The sequence below is a fragment of the Macrotis lagotis genome, chromosome 8 (assembly GCF_037893015.1).
Source record: "Macrotis lagotis isolate mMagLag1 chromosome 8, bilby.v1.9.chrom.fasta, whole genome shotgun sequence".
Classification (NCBI taxonomy): domain Eukaryota; kingdom Metazoa; phylum Chordata; class Mammalia; order Peramelemorphia; family Peramelidae; genus Macrotis; species Macrotis lagotis.
Genome location: NC_133665.1, coordinates 767,620 through 788,553, shown reverse-complemented (window position 1 = coordinate 788,553; position 20,934 = coordinate 767,620). Strand labels below are relative to the sequence as shown.

At 40.0% G+C, this 20,934-nt stretch overlaps 1 protein-coding gene across 15 annotated transcripts in view; it reads right to left on the bottom strand.

Annotated features, from left to right (window-relative positions):
• The window catches only part of RUSC2 (RUN and SH3 domain containing 2), a 113,177-nt gene extending 92,546 nt beyond the window's left edge, over positions 1-20,631 (bottom strand). For 11 of the 15 annotated variants that reach the window (XM_074196166.1, XM_074196154.1, XM_074196165.1 and 8 more), the window contains exons 1-2: positions 20,290-20,625; positions 17,470-17,597 (exon numbers count right to left, since the gene is read on the bottom strand). The gene's annotated coding sequence lies outside the window, so the exon portion shown is untranslated. Of the gene's footprint in view, positions 1-17,469; positions 17,598-18,916; positions 19,059-20,025; positions 20,247-20,289 lie in introns of those variants that run through there. The other 4 variants (XM_074196156.1, XM_074196157.1, XM_074196174.1 and 1 more) reach the window with 4 other exon arrangements.
• Between the last annotated feature and the right edge of the window lie 303 nt (positions 20,632-20,934).

The window sequence follows — 20,934 nt, the reverse complement described above, 5'->3', positions numbered from 1 at the left end:
CTATCATCCCTACGTTAACACTAATCTTCAACCTCTCCCAATTTACTGGTTGCTTCTCCATTGCTTATAAATACACTCATCTTGGAAAAATCTCACTTGATACATCCATCCTTTCTAGCAATCTTCCTAGCAATTTCTATAGTGCTCTCTTTCCCCTCTAAATTCCTCAAGAAGGTAATTTACAATATATGCCTCTACTTCCTTTTCATTCTCTTCTTAATTCACTACAGTCTGACTTCTGACCTCATCATTCATGTGAAACTTTGCTTTGGGCCTATGAAGAAATTCTAAGAGAGTTGAGTGCATACCTGATTTCTTAACATTAAAACAAAGAAATGACTTTAGGCACAAAGGAGTAGAAAAAGTCTAAGAATCTAAAAAGTCTCTTCACCAAAACTGCTAATCACTGCCTTGAGGCAGATGCATATCACAGTTGCATATGCTCTCTCACCCACTTGGTCCAGGAGAAATAGTGGCATACTACACTTCATCCAAAGAGAGGGAAGACTTAGAGAACGGAACTAGAATGATGTTGATGGAATTCTGTATGCTAACTTCCTAAAGAGATGAGAGGGGATTTTCTGGACAATGTAAAGTTCTTGGGCCACATTGTCAAGAAAAGAAATAGAACTTTTAGATAGTTTTAGCTTTTCAGGAACAGAATACCACTGCTGGGGGGTAGGGCAGGAGGGCTGCAAAGGTCTAATTGTTGATATGAGAAAGCAAAAGATCTGGACCTTGTTCTTTCTTACAGTTATTAATTATTAAGACAGTGCAGGTCAGATGAAAAGGCATTTCCCTTGTAGCATCCTCAAATTAATTTTCTGGGAGAAATTCAAGTCTTTAGGGTAGTACACCATAAAGCTAGAAACCTTATGTGTTGCTAGAATGAAAGTCTGGGGAAGTAGGAGAGTAGAGTTGTCTCATTAGCAATACCAAATTCAATTTTCAAATTGGCACTCAAACTACAGAGAGGGTTGTATTTTAAGCCTGGAAGATTTCCTCCTGGGGCTTGGTAAACTCACTGGAAGACTGGAGAAAATTGTATCTTCTAATTATGGACTATTTCAAGTTCTTTATGTGATTTTCTATTTTTTTTTCTCTGGGAACACACACACACACACACACACAGCCCATTTCCCATAAGTGATAAATAATATGACCTTTTATCCTTATCTGTGGAAACTAAGACAGGTCCTAGAGGAACAAAATTTTTCTAGAGGGAACTCTTGAGGAGGGGGAAAAACATAAGTTTCTTTGGAGTAGTTCCTAAGATTAGATTTTATATAAGCTCAGAACCTGGGGTGCTGGGCCACAGGTTAGCTTCTCTTTAGTAGTAAAAAAAGTTTTGAGATAAGGAGGGTATAGACTAAGGTCATAGCTGTAGAAGGAGAGATGAAAGAGCAAATCAAAAAGACTTATCACCTAGATATGCTAATAAACTAGTACAGTGAGAATTTCTCTATACTTCCACCTAATCTGGCAAACCTTACAACTACAGGCACCAAAGCAATACCATTTATGCTCTCATCTTGATATTATAAACCTTTTTTTTTTTTGAGATTGGAATGTCCCACAACAATTCATTGCTTGACCAGACCTTCCACAATTACATAGTAGAATTTAGGGTTCAAAAAAGAAAATGCCTTTATCATTATGATATTCTCTTTTGAATCTCTGGGGCAAATTTATTTCTCTTTGGGCTACAGAGCACACAAGGAGACTGGCTTTTTTGTCACTTAAAAAAAAATCTGGTGACTAGTAAGTACTGAGTGAGATATATGAAGCATAGATATCAGCTGACTTCTGTATTGTGGAAGGACTATCTACAGGTTCAGCTCTTCCTCAAGCTCGCTTTCTTTTTTGAGCTCTGGAACTCCCACTGGACTAGAGCCAAAGTGAGTAAAGTTATACTAGAACCAGAACAAAATGTTCCAGCCAGTAGCAAGGCTTCCTGCTCCCTCACCTCCCCCACTTCCCCTTACTTGTTTGCTTTGCTTTTTCTAGATTTTTCCCTATTCCAATCCTCCTCTTAGTCCCAACTCTTTACTATATAGCCCAAGGGATTTTCCTTGGGACTGATGAGTAGCTAAGGAAGAATGCAAAATGTGTACCAAAAAGTACTGGGAACAGTTTGTGTCCTCCTAAAAAAGGATAGTCTACAGGGTAACTTGAGAGCCTTTTTTTCTGTGATTGAAAGTTGTGCTGCCTTACAGTTCCAGGAACATTTTTAGGCACAAAGTTAGAACCTTCAGGAAAAGTTTTGGATTTTTTTGTCTCCCACAACTAGCGACAAAGTAGCTCCCAAATTGGCTATTGTAACCTGAAGTCTATCTTACGAGAACTGTAGAGAAAACTATAGCCTGTGCTTCCATTCCCAGCTGTGGTCCTTTTAGGGTCATCTGAGGGCAGTCCAAAGCTTAGTCCATTTATAGTCAAAGCTTCTGTACAAGGACAAGCAAGCCACTCTGCCAACAAAACATTTGAGTTAGTGAAGCCAGTCCATGAGGCCCCTCCCACAAAGGGAAATACACAGATACTGATACCTCCTTCCCAGGAGGATTCTGGGGCTCCAGGCCCAACTCCCTTTCCTGACGGGCAAAAACAGCTAGAAGTACAGTCTCAGTAATAATGTTTTGTCCTTTATTCTTAAAGATGATCAGGACATGACAAGTACATGAATTGGATTTTGAGTGAGGGGGTGCTGTACTGTTATCAGTCTCATTTTCTCCTTCAGAACGATCTGGGTCCAGTGGCCAGACATGAAATCAGGTCGACTGGAGATGGCCCTGGATACAAGACAATCAGCATTAAGTGACTAGCCCAAGGTCACACAAATGTCTGAGATCAGATTTGCACTTTGGTCCTCCTAACTTCATGGCTGGAGCTCTATCCACTGCACCTGCAGTCTCAGAGACTGGGCAATTCCATCATTGATGGAAGTTTAGAATCTGGGCCCATTATCTTATTTTTTCCTGTCTTAATCTTTTTTTACCTACTAACTTTGAATGTTAATACACAGTTCTATTCACAAGTTTATAAGCCTCAAAGCTTTTTGGAATTAAGCTACTAAAAAAATTCAAAAATCAGAACGTAAAGAATTGATTCCAAGGTTATAAAAACAGGTGATTGGGCTCCAAAACTTTCAGGAGAGAGAGCATTTAACAAACTTTCCTCTTAAAGTCAAACAGCTCTTTTGGAATCATTAACCAATATAACCATAGAATAGAAGTTGCTTAGTTGGGTTACTCAAGCAAACCAGTTGGATGAATAAGCACCTAATCCCTATGGGTCAAATTAATAACAAGAGTAATAACAAGAAGTGGCTCAGGAAAACTCAGTCTTTTAGGGCATACACTATATACTCTGCTTCTTTATGGAAGATTGGGGGAAACTTTTCTTGGAATTTTGTATTGAATATTAAAGAAAACTCTTCCCCACTCCTAATGGATATCTTTAGAATTGTTGTGGAGACTTCAACCTGTCAGTGGAATGTAGGTTGAGAGAGTAGTGAGATCAGTCTTTATAATTCTACATAAATTTTAATCTGTGGCATTATTTGCCACAATATCAAAGAAAAATCTTCTTAAGGGATGATTATACCATGTGCTTAGGATAGTATACTTGTTACAATCCACACCTTATGGATTGTAATAAGTGGTATCACTTATTTCATCTAAAAGAGTCAAGAAAAAAGCTTTTGCAATGGAGTGGAAGGGGGGAAGGTGAGGGTGAATGAGAGAGCCTTCATTCTCATCTGAAATGGCTCAGAAAGGAAACAATATACATAATAGGGTATAGGGTATAGAAATCTAGAGGAGAAGTAGAGGATGGGATGCGATATTGTGATAGAGGAGATGGCAGATCATGGGAAAAGGTAGTCAGATACATTTTTTTTTTGCTTTTTGCAAGGTGGTGGGATTGGGTGGCCTGTCCAGGACCACTGGGCTGGGTGGTTGTTTGGTTGCTGGGGTGGGATGTAGGCTTGGGGACTTCTGGCTCCAGTGCCAGTGCTCTATCTGCTGTGCCACTCAGCTGCCCCATAGCATACTTTTGAAGAGGGACAGAGTGAAAAGAAGAGAAAATATAATAAACAGTAGTGGGGAGGAATAGAGGGAATTACAATCAACAACAGCAAATGTGGAAAAATATGGAAGTAACTTCTCTGATGAATTTATGATAAAGAATGCGATGCACTCCAGGGACAGAGCTGATGGTATCTGAACACAGACTGAAGCACATTTTTCTCTTTCTTTCACTTTGTTTCTTGAGAGGTTTTTTATTTTTTTTGGGGGGGGAGGGGGATTATGTTTACTCTTACAAGACTTTTAGTAATTAAAAAATAAATAGTATTACTGAATCAAAAGTCATGTTACAATTAAAGAAAAACTAAACTATAGGGAAGATCACAAGGAAATTGATTAAAGTATATGTTTATAAACAAAACAATGCTTTGTGCAAATCAGATACATAATAAATGCTTGCTAAATTTTTGAATTTTAATTATTTGTTAATTAGAACTATAATTTTCTGCTTTCAAGTCACAAATTTCCATTAGTAAAGTTTCATACATTCAGCAGCAGTTCAGGCATTTTTTGTTTTGCAAGGCAATGAGGTTAAGTGATTTGCCCAAGGTCACACAGCTAGGCATTTCTTAAGTATCTGAGGTCAGATTTGGGCTACCAAGCTGCCCCTCAATATCTATATTTGATGAAAATTGTAATTAAGGTAATAAGTATAATTCAAATATAATCTAATTAAAACTAATAAATCCTAGTGAATTCAATGTTGGTCTTATAGTCATGAAAACCTGGATCTGAATTCCATTCAGATACCTGCTAAGTGTCTGAGGTCGGATTTGGACTCATGTCCTCCTGATTCCAGAGTCAGTGCTCTACCCACTTTGCCATCCAGCTGTCCTATTAAGGGCCAAAGACATACTGACGATCTCTCTAAGATTATATTATATTGCATATAATATATTCTTTTGTCCTAAATCAGATATATAGATATGGATAGTATCTAAAAAACTTTGGAGCAGTTATACCTTTCAATATAATCTGGGAATCTATCTTATCCTATTTTTAGCAACATTAAAAGAAGAAAAATCTATATTTAGTCTCATTAGACTAGTTCATTAATTAATTAAAAATCATTAAATGACCAAAATTATCTTAGCTGCTGTTTGGAATTTTTTTCTCTCTCTCTAATCCTTGGCTGTAGTTTCTATCTATACTTTCATGTTCAGGTCCAAAAAAGTTGTGGTTAGTATTTCTAAGTCAGCCTCATTAGGGCTGGCTCTGCCCCAGGAAACACACCAATAGACATAAACACATTAGAAGGGTTGAAAGTCAATTCCCAAGTCCTCTTTGGATCATGATTTTTCCACCTAGTGACTCCAATAAGGGATCAATAAAACGTTTTTCTGAATTATTCATTGTCTCTACCCAGCAGAAATGAAATCTCTGACACAGCATGTAAAGTATAAGGGTGTCCTTGCCAATCAATTTCATTTGTGCTTTCAAAAGCACCTTTCACTCAGAATGCACAGATTCATAAAGTTTGAGCTGCAAGGAATGGTCTTAGAAACTCTAGTTGAACTCTTTCATTTTACAGATGAGGCCTAAAGAAGTGAAATGACTTGCCCCAAATTAAACAGTAAATTAGTAACCTTATGATAGGGCAGAACAATTAGGAGATTAGCTCATCAGGGTCCTGGATTTTTTTTAAAATGTTTATTTTTCAATTACATGCAAAAGTAGTTGTCAACATTCATCCATTTGCAAGTTTATGAGTGCCACAATTTTCTACCACCCTCCTTTCCCTCATTTACCAGTTTGGTAAAAGTTGTACATATATAATCATTGGTGAGTACCACCTTGCACAAAAGTACTCAGAATGTGGCCATCAAATCATAAATATAGAGCTTGAAGACACCTCAGATCTCACTGATCACCTCAATTCTCCAATTCCAGTTAGCTTAAACCTGAGAGGGTTTAAATCCAATTCTATCTTTCATGGTTAAGATGAAACTCCAGTAGAAACTGGTAAATGGAGGCAAGTGTGCAATTCCTTTCAGTCTTAAATCTGCCACCATGGGGACTGAATTCCACCTACAGGGAAAACATATCTGGAATTACTTTACAGGCAACATCAGAACATTCTCTTGAAACCCTCTCTTACTCCACAGAGCATCATATAAATATATGGCCTTAAGAGTTATGAGAGCTTAGAAGCTCTCCAAAAGGAAATGCACTTAAGTGAAAAAATGGAGAAATATGAGGATGTCTACTCTCATCAAGTCAATGAATAACTGGTGCAGCTATAGAGAGATTAAGGGGATAACATAATGGCTTTCTGGGGGTACAAATCCATCAAATAATGAAAAAATCTCAATTCCTAAAGTGGGATTTGTCACTGAGTATTGAATCTGCCCTGTTTGGGATTGTTTCATACACACAAAAAAATCCTCCTCCTGGATGGAATGATTCCACCAGCATTATATAATGACAAATTCTTCAATGTTGGTGAAGTCTAGGCTAATCACAGGTCCTCTCACGTAACCAGTAAGCACTAAGGGTGTATATATATGTTATCTAGTAACATGGCACCTACAGAGAATGGCACATTGGCCAGTTTGATTGGAACATAGTGTATATAAAAGAGCAAGGTGCAATCAGGTTAGAAAGGTCAGAGTCAGAGTGTGAAGTGTTTTAAATACTAAATGTACAAAGGGGTTTGTATCCTGGTGCTTTCTTGAGCAGGTCTAAGTCACATCTGTGCTATAAGAATATCAATTTGACACCTAAGTTATGGAAGATGGACTAAAGTAGGAGGGAAGGAGAATAGGGAGACCAAGCTACGGTAACAGCCCAGGTGAAGAGTTCTGAAGGCCTAAACTACTCTTGTGGTCATAAGAATGGAGAGAAGGGATGACATCTTTCTTAAAATGACAAGTGACATCTATCTAAAACCAAGAGCAATTATTCATAAAGGGAATTAAATTGAAGCCTTCCCCTAAGATCAGAGATGAAGTAACATCATTATTGCTACTATTATTCAACATTTATTAGAAATGACTAGTTTTAGTGATAAGACCAGAAATTTGAGGAATAAAAATAAGTGAAGAGGAAACAAAACCATCACACTTTGAAAATGATATGATGATACAATTAAATAACTAGAGAACTAGCTAAAAAACCAGCTGAAACAATAACTTCAGCAAGTTGCAGGGTATAAAATAAACACATCAGCATTTCTATACATTATCTATAAAACCCAAAGGAAGAAATAGAAAAAGAAATTGTTTTAAATAACTGCAGACAATAAATTCTTGGGTGTTTTAACTGCCAAACTCAGGGACTATATGAACACAGTTACAAAATATTCTTCATATACATAGAGACCTAAACAACTGGAGAAATATTAATTGCTTATGGTAGATTAAGCCAAATAAAAATGACAAATCTAAGTAAGTTAATTTACTTATTCAATGCCATGCCAATCAGAAAAGTCATAACAAAATTCATCTGGAAGAACAAAATGTCAAGACGACCAAAGGAATCAATGAAAAAATGTGAAGGAAGGCAGCTGAGGTTTAGCAAATTTCAAAATATGTTACAAAGTGGTAATCATCAAAACAATCTGGTGATGGACATGAACTCTGAGGGAGCAAGCCAAGATTGGCTTTAAATAATGCCCTAAAACAGGGCAGAACTCACAAAAGGACAGGGGGAAACAATTATCTAGCCAAAGGCAACTTAGAAAATTGGCAGAAAAAGTCTGTCCCACTAGGTGAAAGTGGAGTGCAATTCACTGCAGGCTGCAACTGTTCAAACCTGACTCCAGCACATCAAGAGCAGGTCTTGGAAGTGACTGAACCAGCAGCAGCACCTGCCACTGCTTCCAGATCTCTTAGCCCACACAAAGTAAGGGAGTCAACTGGTCTGAAGCAGGACTCTTGCTTTGCCAATACTCAGATCTGGGTCTCAGTTCTGGGTGGCAGCTTCAGGATAAGGAGAAGCACTAGCACAGCAGAGCTTGGGACCATAGCGTAGCAGGGACCCTCATCAAAGCTCCAGGGAAGAAAAAAAGAGCTTGCTGCTGCTCATAGGCTAGGACTCAGGACAGTAAATATACCTCTCCTTAGGTCACAGTACCTTGGAAGAACTGAAAACATTTAAGTTTCTAGATGTATTTCTGAAAACATATGCACAAACTTGGAATAGTGCACCCTCCAACCTGGAAGCAGAGTCCCACTTTAACAAAGAATTAAAAGTCAATGGATGAGCTGATGCTGAGTGAAGCGAGCAAAACTAGGAAAACATTGTACAACACTATGAGATGATCAATTACAATAAATGCAGCTCCTCTCAGCAGTTCAAAGATCAAAGACAATCCCAAGAGATCTGCTATGGACAATGTCATCCACATCTGGAGGAAAAAACTATTGATTCTGAATACAGAATAAAGAACACTATGCTCACTTAAATTTTTTTTTATCTTTTTCTTTCTTTTTCATGTTCCCCCCCCCCCTTAGTTCTAATTCTTCTTTCATAGCATGTCTAATAAGGAAATATATTAAACATGATTGTACATGTACAACTTTTACCAGGTTGTTTGATGCCAAGAAGAGTGAGGGAGGAGAGTAGTAAAATGTGGTACTCATAAACTTGCAAATGAATGGATGTTGAAAACTACCTTTGCATGTAATTGGAAAAAAAATAATAAAAAAGGAATGAAGTTGGGAAACAATTTTTTTTTTTTTTTAGTTTTCATGCAAGGCAATGGGGTTAAGTGGATTGCCCAAGGGCCACACAGCTAAGCAATTATTAAGAGTCTGAGGCCGCATTTGAACTCAGGTCCTCCTGACTCCAGGGCCGGTGCTCTATCCATTGCGCCACCTAGCTGCCCCCAGGAAACAATTTTTTATAGGTAGTGTTTCAGATAAAGGACACATTTCTTAAATAGAGAACTGAGTCATAATTCAAAGAATACAAGTCTTTCCTGAGCCATTAAAATGGTTAAAGAATATGAACAGGCAGATTTCAGATAAAGATATTAAAGCTATCTATAGTCATTGAAAAAACGTTCTAAATCATTATCTACTGATGAAATGCAAGTTAAAACAACTCTGAGGTACCACACCTCACACCAATCAGATAGGCCAATGTGACAAAGAAGAAAATGATCAATACTGGAGGGGACAGGAGCTAAATGGCGCAGTGAATAGAGCACCGGCCCTGGAGTCAGGAGGACCTGAGTTCAAATCTGGCTTCAGACACTCAATAAACCACCTAGCTGTGTGACCTTGGGCAAATCACTATTGCTTTGCAAAGAAAAAAATTGGAGGGGATGTGGGAAAACTAATACATAGTTGGTGAACTAATCCAGTCTTTCTGTTTTTTTGTTGTTGTTTTTTTGCCAGGCAATGGGTTTAAGTGCCCTGCCCAAGGTCACACAGCTAGATAATTATTATGTATCTGAGACTGGATTTGAACTCATGTCCTCCTGACTCTAGGCTGGTGCTCTATCCACTGTGTCACCTAGCCACCCCCTGATCCAGTCTTTCTGAAGAACAATCTGGAACTATGCCCCCACATGTCTAATATGAAAATGTTTTTTATATATATACATATATAACCTATATTAGAGTAATTAATTTAAGTGATTTTAAAAAGAACTTAGAAAAAAAGTGAAAAGCCAAGAAATAGGCTGGAAAATGAACAAACAACAGAAAAAATCTGACTACAAAAAGTTATGACATACACTCAGAACAGTCTTAAAACTCCTTTATCTAAAACCTCAGAAAAATATTAATTGGTCTCAGACCATGGAAGACGTCAAAAAGGATTTTAAAATCAAGTATGATGGGGTGGCTAGGTAGCACAGTGGATAGAGCACAAGGCCTGGAGTCAAGAAGACCTGAGTTCAAATCTGATCTAAGATGCTTAATGATTACCTAGCTGTGTGGCCTTGGGCAAGCCACTTAACCCCATTTCCTTGCCAAAAAAACCCCCCTCAAACAAAAAAATAAAGAGAGAGAGAGAGAGAGAGAGAGAGAGAGAGAGAAAGAGAGAAAGAAAGAAAGAAAGAAAGAAAGAAAGAAAGAAAGAAAGAAAGAAAGAAATTGGGAAGAAAAATGACAGTGATGCAAGAAAAACATGAAAAAATAACTAAACAATGAAGGAGGTACCAAAAATCCTGAAGAAAATAACACCTTGGGGTGGCTAGGTGGCGCAGTGGATAAAGCACTTGCAGTCAGGAGTACCTGGGTTCAAATCCGGTCTCAGACACTTAATAATTACCTAGCTGTGTGGCCTTGGGCAAGCCACTTAACCCTATTTGCCTTGCAAAAACCTAAAAAAAAAAATAACACCTTAATAAAACAGAACAGGCCAAATCATCAAGAGGTACAAAAATTCAATAAAGAAAAGAGCTCCTTAAAAAGTTGATTTGGCCAAATGGAACAGGAGATAGAAAACCTCACTGAAGAAAATAATTCCTTAAAAATTAGAAATGAACAAATGGAAACTAACCACACTATGAGACATCAAGAAGCAATCAAAACAACACCAAAAGAATGAAAAAAAATAGAAGACAATGTGATATATTTCACTGAAAAAACAACTGACTTAGAAAATAAATCCAGAAGAGATAAGAAGTTACTGCACTTCCTCAAGTCATGATAAAAAAAAAAAAGGGCCTAGCCATTATCTTTCAAGAAATTATCAAAGGGGACAGCTAGGTGGCGCAGTGGATAGAGCACCAGCCCTGGAGTCAGGAAGATCTGAGTTCAAATCCAGTCTCAGACGTGGAACAATTACCTAGCTGTGTGACCTTGGGTAAGTCACTAACTCCATTGCCTTGCAAAAACCAAAAAAGAAATTATCAAAGAAAACTACCTTGACATTCTAGAATCTAGAAATTAAAACAATCTCATAATCCTGAAAGAGATCCCTAAATGAAAACTCCCAGGAATATTACAGTCAAATTCTAGAGCTCCAGGTCAAGGAAAAGATATTGCAAACAGCCAGAAAAAAATTAATTAAAAATCACATGAGACCACAATCAAAATAACACAAGACTTAATAACTTCTACATTAAAGGATTAGAGGGCTAGGAATATTATATTTCAGAAAGCAAAGGAGTCAAGATTACAATCAAGAATCACCTACCTAGGGGACTTCCGGCCAAGATAGTGGAGAGTAGACAGGCACAGTTCTAAAGTCTCCTGATCTTTCCCCATCTATCATATGAAACAAACCTCTTAACAGAAATCTGACCCACAAAACCCAGAAAGAAAAGCCAGAAGAAAGAACATCTACCTCAGGAGTTGTCTTCCACAGCAGCCGTGGGTGAGTTTGGGCAGGTGAGTCTGGGCACAGAGGGTGGATCAGCGGCTTAATTGGAGCCAGGGAGTCTGAGGGGCCCAGAGATGGACCTGGTGATCAGCGGTGGGGCTAGACCATGGGGGCTTGAGTCAACTAGGGAGTAGAGGTGTGCTGACCCTCTGGAGCTTGCTGACAGGGCTGGAAGGAGAGCTCCAGTGCAGGAGAGCTGCAGACACTCCAGTCTGAGGAACTCTGAGTTCATGCCTCCATTGCAGCTTGAGGCCCCTTCCCAGAACAAACAATAGCAGACTATTTCTGCCTCAGGCACAGGTGTGTGAGCAGAAGAACCAGCCCAGCTGACAATAGGGAGAGGAATGACCTCAGCCCAGGGCAAAGCCCACCACTGAATGAAGGCAAAAGGATTCAATAGCTCCACCCCTCCCCCTTTCAAGCTAAGGGAGAAGGCCTTAATCAAGGTCACAGACACTCCAGAGAAAGCAACTAGCACCTCCTACTGGCCAGCCAGGAAATTGCACTCAGTGAGTAAAGCCTCTATTGATCCCAAACCCCAGTGAACCAGCCCCTCCCCAACTCAAGGTCTTAGCAAAATGAAGAAGGGTCAGCGAAAAGGTGGATCCATAGAAAAATTCTTGGAAAGAAAAGACCCTAACTCAGAGACCTAGAACCTTTGAGGAGAATATGATCTGGTCTCCAGTACAGAAAGACTCCCTTGAAGAATTAAGGAAGGAGTTTAAAAATCAACTGGAAAATTTGGCAAAAGAAACCCAAGAGAAGATTAATACCTTGCAACAAGAAAACAAATCCTTAGAAAATACAATTGGACAAATACAAAATGAGAATAAATCTCTCAGATCCTCAATTGGGCAAATGCAAAAAGAAAATAATTCTCTCAAAACCTCAATTGGTCAAATTGAAAGCTCTTTCAAAAGTAGAATTGACCAATTGGAAAAGGAATTGCAAAAGGTTAATAAAGAAAACTCCTCCCTAAAAAAAAGAATGGAGTCTGCAGAAACTAATGAATTCATGAGACAGCAAGAGCCTGTCAAACAAAATCAAAAAATAGAAAAAATAGAAGAAAATGTAAAATACCTCATCAGCAAAACCACTGACCTCGAGAATAGGTCAAGAAGGGGCAACCTGAAAATCATTGAACTTCCTGAAAACACTGAAGAGAAAAAAAAGCCTGGACTTAATATTACAGGATCTAGTGATAGAAAATTGCCCTGATATCATGGAATCAGAGGGCAAAGTAGTTACTGAAAGAATACACTGATCCCCTCCAGAAAAAGATCCTAAAATGAAAACACCAAGGAATATTGTGGCCAAATTCCAGAGCTAACAAAGAGAAAATCCTGCAAGCAGCCAGAAAGAAACAATTTAAATATCAAGGAGCCACAGTAAGGATTACAGGACCTGGCTGCATCAACATTAAGGGATCAAAGGGCCTGGAACGAGATATACAGAAGAACAAGGGAGCTTGGAATGCAGCCAGGAATCCACTATCTTGCAAAGAAGAGCCTTCTCTTCCAGGGAAAAAGATGGGCATTTAATGAAATGGAAGAATTCCAAAAATTCCTGACGAAAAGACCAGAGCTAAATAGAAAAATTGGACATCAAACAGGAGGTTCAAGAGACACATGAAAAAGTTTAAAAAAATGAGGGGGGGGCGGTAAAAGAAAAAAAAACCTGCTGTCCAACAAGCTGAAATTGGCTATATCCCAGCATGGGGGAAAAGATTCTCATAAATCTTGAGAATTGTAACTCTAACAGAGAGAATATACCTAGCCGGAAGTGATGGACATTCATGACCTATCCATGAGACTGCTATCCAATGGGATGTAACTGGCTTTAACCTCACTTGGGAGAAAGACTCTAATAACTCCCAAGAATTTTAACTCTATTAGTTAGAATGTACTTAGCTAGAAGTGACAGATACTCAGAATTTTCTATGACTCAGATAGAATGAGAACAGGAAGGAGACAGGAGGAGGGAGGGGATTGAATGGGGTAAATCTCATTATATTAAGAGGTACAAAATACCTATGGTAATAGAGGGGAAGAAGGGAGGAGATGAGAAACACCTGAATCTTCTTCTCATCAGACCTGGCTTAAAGTCAACTTACATATACTTAGTTAAGTTAAAAAAATATCTAACCTTTCAAGTATTAAAAGGGGAAAAGGGGAGTGGGGACGGAGAAAGGGAGGGGAAAAAGGGGAACTAACAAAAGGAAGGGAAGGGGAAAGAAAGGGCAGGGAGTGATACAGGAGGGCAAACACACTGAAGGGGTGGTATTCAGAAACAAAATACTGGGGAATACTGATAAAGGGAGTTGGAAGGAGGAAAAATACAAACAGAGGAAAGATAGCATGGAGGGCAATAAAGAATAAGTCATCATAACTTCGAATGTGAATAGGATGAACACTCCCTTAAAACGTAAGCAAATAGCAGAGTGGATTAAAAATCAGAATCCTACAATATGATTTCCCTCTTAACACACTCAATTTGGATCAATGTACAACATGGAAACAAAATAAAGACTGACAAATTGCTTTCCATGGTGGGGGGAGGTAAGATTGGGAGAAAAGTTGTAAAAACTCAAATAAAATCTTTAACAATAAAAAAAGAATCACCTACCTAGTAAAACTGATTATAATCTTTTTTTTTGGCAAAAGATATTCAATGAATTACAAGACTTTCAAGTACCCCTGGATGAAAAGACCAGAACTGAATAGAAAATTACTTTTAAATAAGACTCAAGAGAAGCATAAAAAGATAAACAAGAAAGGGAAACCATAAGGGAAGTAATAAGTTCATTATAACTCATAAGAACTTTCTCATTAGGCACAGGTATGAGCTGAATAAAATGGCTGATATTTAATAGTAATAATAAAATTAAGGGATGAGAAAGAGGAATGTACAGGGATAAAGGTAGAGATAGAATAGGGTAATTATCTCACACAAGAAAGACCATTTTCAGTGAAGGGAAAGATGGGGTTGGAAGGGAAGCTTGAACTTTACTCTCAATGGAACTGGTTTAGAGGGGGAATACATACATGATCAATTCAGTACAGAAATCTATCCTATCCCATGGGAAAGTAGAAGGGGAAGGGTATAAGGAAAAGGGGGGGGGTTACTCATAGAATGTAGGGTGGATTGGAGGAGGGAGTAGTCAGAAGCAAACACTTTTGAGGAGGGACAGGTGAAAGGGGAGAGAGAACAGAATAAGACAGGGAGAAAAGAATGGAGGGAAAAATAGTAATACATAACTGTGAAGAAATTTTCAAAGGAAGTTTCTCTAATACAGGCCTCATCTTTCAATATATGGAAAACCAAGTCAAATATATAGAAATGAGTCATTCCCCAGTTGGTAAATGATCAAAAAATATGAAGTCAATTTTCAGATGAAGTAATCAAAACTATCTATAGTCATATGAAGAAAATGCTCTAAATCACTACTAATTGGGGAAATGCAAATTCAAACATTTCTGAGTCACTACCTTACACCTATTAGATTAGCTAATAGGACAGAAAAGGAAAATGACAAATGTTGGTGGGGATATGGAAAAATTGAGATTTGAATGCATTGTTGTGAACTGATTCATCCATTATATGAAGAAAGTTGGAGCTATGCCCAGTATAAAAGACCATGTATACCCTTTGACCTACTAATACTAGATCTTTATTGCAAGAGATTAAAAAATAAAAAGGAAAAGGACAAAATTATTTAAAGCAGCTCTTTTTATTAGGCAAAAAATTGGATGATGAGGATAAAAGCCCATCAGTTGGGGAATGGTTGAATGGTTTATGACAGCGATGGCATATTATTTGTGTTCTAAGAAATGATTAACTAGATGCTCTCATAAAAACCTGGAAAGGCTTATATGAGCTGATGCAAAATGAAATGTACTATGTATAAAGTAACAGCAATATTTATAAGATGATCAGTGATTTTTCTTTTTTTTTAAAAATGTTATTTATTTAAGGCAATGGGGTTAATGACATGCCCAAGGTCACACAGCCAGGCAATTATTAAGTGTCTGAGGTTGGATTTGAACTCAGGTCTTCCTGACTCCAGGGCTGGTGCTCCATCCACTGCAACATCTGGCTGCCCCCAATTTAACTATTCTTGAGCAATACAATGATTCAAGACAACTCTGAAGAACTTATGATGAAAAATATTATCTATCAAATTGAGGGGATCCCATCAACAATTGGGAAAAGGTTGGACCTAACAAGTTATGCTTTATGAATGTTATGGAATACTACTACTGTTCTGTTAGAAATCATGAGTAGCCTGACTTTAGAGAAGCCTGGAAAGATTTGCATGAACTAATGCTGAGTGAAGTGAGTATGAACTAGGAGAACATGGTACACATATTAATAGCAACATTGCTGGTGGGGACACTCCTCTCAGCAGTTCAGTGATCAAGGACAATCCCAAGGGACCTGTTATGGAAATGTCATCCACATCCAGAGGAAAAACTATGGATTCTGAATACAGAGCAAAACATATTATGTCCACTTAAAAATTTTTTTTTAAGGTATTTTCTTTCTTTCTCATGGGTTTTTGTCCTTAGTTTAATCCTTTCACAGCATAACTATTATGGAAACAAATAAAAAACACTTCTTCATAAACAACCTATATCAGATTAGTATTGTCATGGGGAGGGAGAAAGGAAGAAAGGATGGTGGAAAAATATGGAACTCAAAAGTTAGCAAAAGCATGAATGCTGAGAACTATCTTTGCATGTAATTGGAAAATAAAATAAAATAAATGCTATTTAATCCCCAGAGAAAGAACTGAAAGAGTATGAATAAAAATCAAGGCATACATTTTTACTTTATTTTTCTTGGATCTGTTTTTTGGTCTTTTTTTTTCAACATAACTAATATGAAAACGTGCTTTGCATGATTATACAGGTATAACCTATATCTTATTGCTTGTCTTCTCAATGAGGAGGGTGGGGAGGGATGGATAGAATTTGGAATGCAATTTTAAAAATGGATGTTGAAAACTGTTTTTACATGTAATTGGAGGAAAAATACTAAAAAAACAAAGAAATGAGCAGTATCAGCAGACTTGATCAGGCACACACATACACACACACACATACAATATACAGTAGTACATGACCCTAGTGTTTGATAAACTGAAAGATTCTTGCTTTTAGGATAAACATTCACTACTTGACAAAAAAAAGCAAAGCAATTTGGAAGAAACTAGGTACAGATCAACATCTCAGTCTATACTGAAATAAAGTCAAGATGGCTAAATGATTTAGACATAAAAGGTGATATCATAATCAAATTACGGAAGCATAGGAAATGCTACCTGTCAGATCTAAAGAGAGAGAACAGTACTATATATAAAATGGATAATTTGATTATATTAAATTAAAAATGTTTTACACAAGCCAATGCAGCCAAAATTTTAAAAAATTTACAGTGAATTTCTCTTAATGGCTCATTTCTTAAATATGTAAGGGAACTGAACTAAATTTATAAAAATAAGAGCCATTCTCCAACTGATAAATGGTCAAAGGATATGAAGTCAGTTTTCATAAGAAGAAATCAAAGTTATTAACAGTCAAATGAAAAATGCTCTAAATTATTACTGATTAGAGCAATGTAAGTTAAAACAACTCTTGAGATATCACCTCACACAAATCAAATTGACCAACATGACAGAAAAAGACAAGGACAAAACCTGGAGGGGGTGTGGAAAAATTGGGACACCAATGTCCTGGTAGAGTGATGAACTATTCCAACTATCCTGGAAAACAATGTGAAATTATGCCTAAAGGGGAAAAATCTGCATACTTTGATCAAACAAGATTTTAACTCTTAGGTTTATATCCCAAAGAAATAAATGGGGGAAAGCCCTATTTGTACAAAACTATTTATAGCATCTCTTTGTGGTGGCAAAGAATTTGAAACTGAGGGGATATCCATCAATCGGGGAATGGCTGAACAAGTTGTGGTATAGGATTATGATGGAATACAATTGTGCTATAAGAAATGACAATGATTTCAGAAAAACCTGGAAATAGTTACATGAACTGAGGCAAAATGAAGTGAGCAGAACCAGAACACTGGACACAGTAACAGTTCTTACCTAGTCCTAAATCACTGAATGAATGTTCCTTCAGACAAACAGACCTGGGAAAGCTCTTAGCGTAAAAATGTCAGTCTCCCTCTGCATCTGGTATCATCTCCAGTTTTGCCACTGAATTCAAATGACCTCTGAGGGGAGAAAAAGAGGCTGATGACTTTACATAGACTTGCTTCACTTAAATCCAATTCACTTACAATTAAGACCTTACCCTTTTAATGTCATTGGTCCTCTTTGAGAACAAAGGATAAACAAGAAGTTCTGTTTTGGACACACTGAATTTAAGATGCCTACAAGACATCTAACTGAAGCTGGCTGATGATTTGGATAGTTTGGACTACTAGTTCAAATTATATTTCAATACAATTGGCTTTCTTTGTAATGCTATATAGTCTACTTTATGCATTTAAAAACTATTCTGAGTCCATAGTCTTTAACACACTGCTAGAGGAATTTATGATACAAAAAAAGGTTAAGAACTTCTGAAATGAAGACCTTTCTATATCTGAAATTCTATGATTTAGGCTTTATCTGTCTTTGTCAAATCTTCTAAAAGAACTCTTCCTTCACAAAATCAAAGAAAACAAGTTTTACTTTCCTGTTCTCCCAACAAATCACCTCTAAAAGTGTCAATTTTATTGGAATTGATTAAAATTACTTTGACATACATTTGTCTATGCCCTTTTCTAAAACATCAATAGGCCAGTATAGCGTGGGAGCTGTGCTGGCAATTAGGACTCTAAGTGACCACATAGCACATTCACTCTAGGAAGGCTTGTTTGCTCCTCTCAGTTTTGATCCCTTTACCTCCAATGTGGAAGAACATTTATGAATCTTGGGTAAAGTTCTTAGTATAATATTAGGGGTCCTTTATTCAAAGTACCCTAGAGAGTGTATAGCATTTAATGAACTGACCAAAGTACCAGCTGCTCAATAAGAATCCTCATATTTTAAGCTCCATCAGCTTTGGCTGGCTGAAGAACGATGGACTGAGATTCCTACACCCTTACTGTTGCTGGTACAGTGCTGGGAGTTACTTAAGGTTGTGCCCTTTCTTATTGTATGTTTTTGGAGGCCTTAACACAGACCACAGCTTCTGCAGTATTTGTGTTTCTTTAAAGACACCTCCAGGAAAAAAAAAAAAAGCTATTACTGGCATCAAAGAATTGTTTGATTTGTATGCAGTGAAAGAATTTGAGTTATAACCACAAATGGCAGCTACACACTGCTTTCTCTTTCTTCTGTGGGTGAAGAGCCCAGCCCCCCCCCCCCCCCCCCCCCCAGTTTGCTCCAGTTTAAAGGGGTCAGTTCAAGGTTCTGATAATCCCTGGCTTCTTCTCACAAGGATCAAAGGAAGACTCCTCTGCCGGCACAACTAGCTCTTGACTCTGACAGAAGGAGGCTAGATGTTTTACTTTGGAGAGAATAAAAGGAGAATTATTCATACTACCCTTTCAGGATACAAGGTCTGAGGGAGTGCCCCCTCTGGTCAGGGGGGAGGAGAATAAAGTGGCTGCTGAGCTATAAGGAGGACATTCATTGGACTCTCTAAAGATCCTCAGGGTCCGCAGGCCGCTGGCATCTCTGTCTACCTAGAGAATGAGAAGCCAAGGGAGAGGGATGAACAGCATGCTGCAATGGGGAAAGAGAGAGAGAGAGAGAGAGAGAGAGAGACACACACACACACACACACAGAGACAGAGACGGAGAGAGAGAGATGGATAGCGAGAGAGACAGACAGACAGAGACAGGGAGAGAGACAGAGAGAGAGAGAGACGGAGAGAGACAGAGACAGGGAGAGAGAGACAGAGAGAGACAGACGGAGAGAGACAGAGAGAGAGACAGAGAGAGAGACAGAGATGGAGAGACAGACGGAGAGAGACAGACAGACAGAGAGAGACAGAGACAGGGAGAGAGAGACAGAGAGAGAGACACAGAGAGAGAGACACAGAGACGAGACACAGAGAGAGAGAGAGACAGAGACGGAGAGCGAGAGACAGACGGAGAGACAGAGACAGGGAGAGAGACAGAGAGACCGAGACAGAGACGGAGAGACAGAGAGAGACAAAGAGAGAGAGACACAGAGAGAGAGACACAGAGACGGAGAGAGAGACAGAGACGGAGAGCGAGAGACAGACGGAGAGACAGAGACAGGGAGAGAGACAGAGAGACCGAGACAGAGACGGAGAGACAGAGAGAGACAAAGAGAGAGAGACAGAGAGAGACACACAGAGAGACAGAGACGGAGAGAGAGAGACACAGAGACGGAGAGAGAGAGAGACAGAGACGGAGAGCGAGAGACAGACAGAGAGACAGAGACAGGGAGAGAGACAGAGAGACCGAGACAGAGACGGAGAGACAGAGAGAGACAAAGAGAGAGACAGAGAAAGACAGAGACAGAGAGACAGAGACGGGAGAGACAGACAGAGACAGACAGAAAGACAGACAGAGAGACGGAGACAGAGAGAGGCAGAGTCACAGATTCCCAGAGACAGAGTCGCAGAGAGAGTCGCAGTCACAGAGAGGGGGCCAGGGAGGCAGGGCGCCCCGGGGCCTTACCCTGGGGCCCCCGGGCTGGCCCCTCGGCCTCTCAGGTTCCTTCTCTTTAGATGGGGCCCCACGTTGCTCGGGGCCCCGCAGGCCGCGCTGGGCCAGCTGGGACCACAGCGGCTCCATGGAGGGGCCGAGTCTGGATGCAGGCGGGTCCGGGGCATTAGGGGGGCGGCGCGGAGGCGGGCGCCGCGGAGGGGTCCCCTCTGAGGGCGGGAGGGGCTCGGTCCCGGGCTCTCTCCTCTCACTTCCGGGGGCGGGGGAGGCTCCTACCTCGATCCTCGCCTGGGCCCCGTCACGCGCCGCCAGGGGCTCCCCTCCCCGCCCGGCAGGCCGATGCCTGGGCCGCTTCCCCCTCCGGCCGCTGCATGGATGGTGCGGTCCGGGATGCCGGCGGCCTGAGCCTTAATTTCTAGGTCCGTCCGTCCGTCCGTCGGTCTTCCCGGGCCGGACCCGGCCGCCGGACGGTTGAGCGGGCCGCGCTCGGGGCCGGTTCTCTCCCAGCTGGGTCCCCTTGAGTCAGGCTCCCTCTCCCGGGCTCGTGGTAGGCTGGGCCGGCTCTCTCTCCCCGCCCCGCATCTCTCGCGATTGGTTCGGTCTCCGCGGGCTGGTCACGCACTCGTGTTGTCTCGGGAGCGCAGGGGGCGGGACTAATTCTAGCCCCACCCTCTTAAGCTCTCCCCGCCTATCGGAGAGCTGTCCCCGCCCTCGCACGTGCGAACGCTGCGCCAGGGCGTGAAGCAGCCCCCTCCCCGCCCCCGACCCCAGAAAGTGCCATTGGCTTGTAGCTCTGCGCGGCGATGGGGGGCGGTGGGGCGGTGGGGAGCTCCCTAGGAGGGATGCGCCCTGCACTCTCTCTCCAGCCGCAGCCTCTTCCAGACTGAAGCCGGATGTTTCTTGGGACCGAAGGGCGGCCCT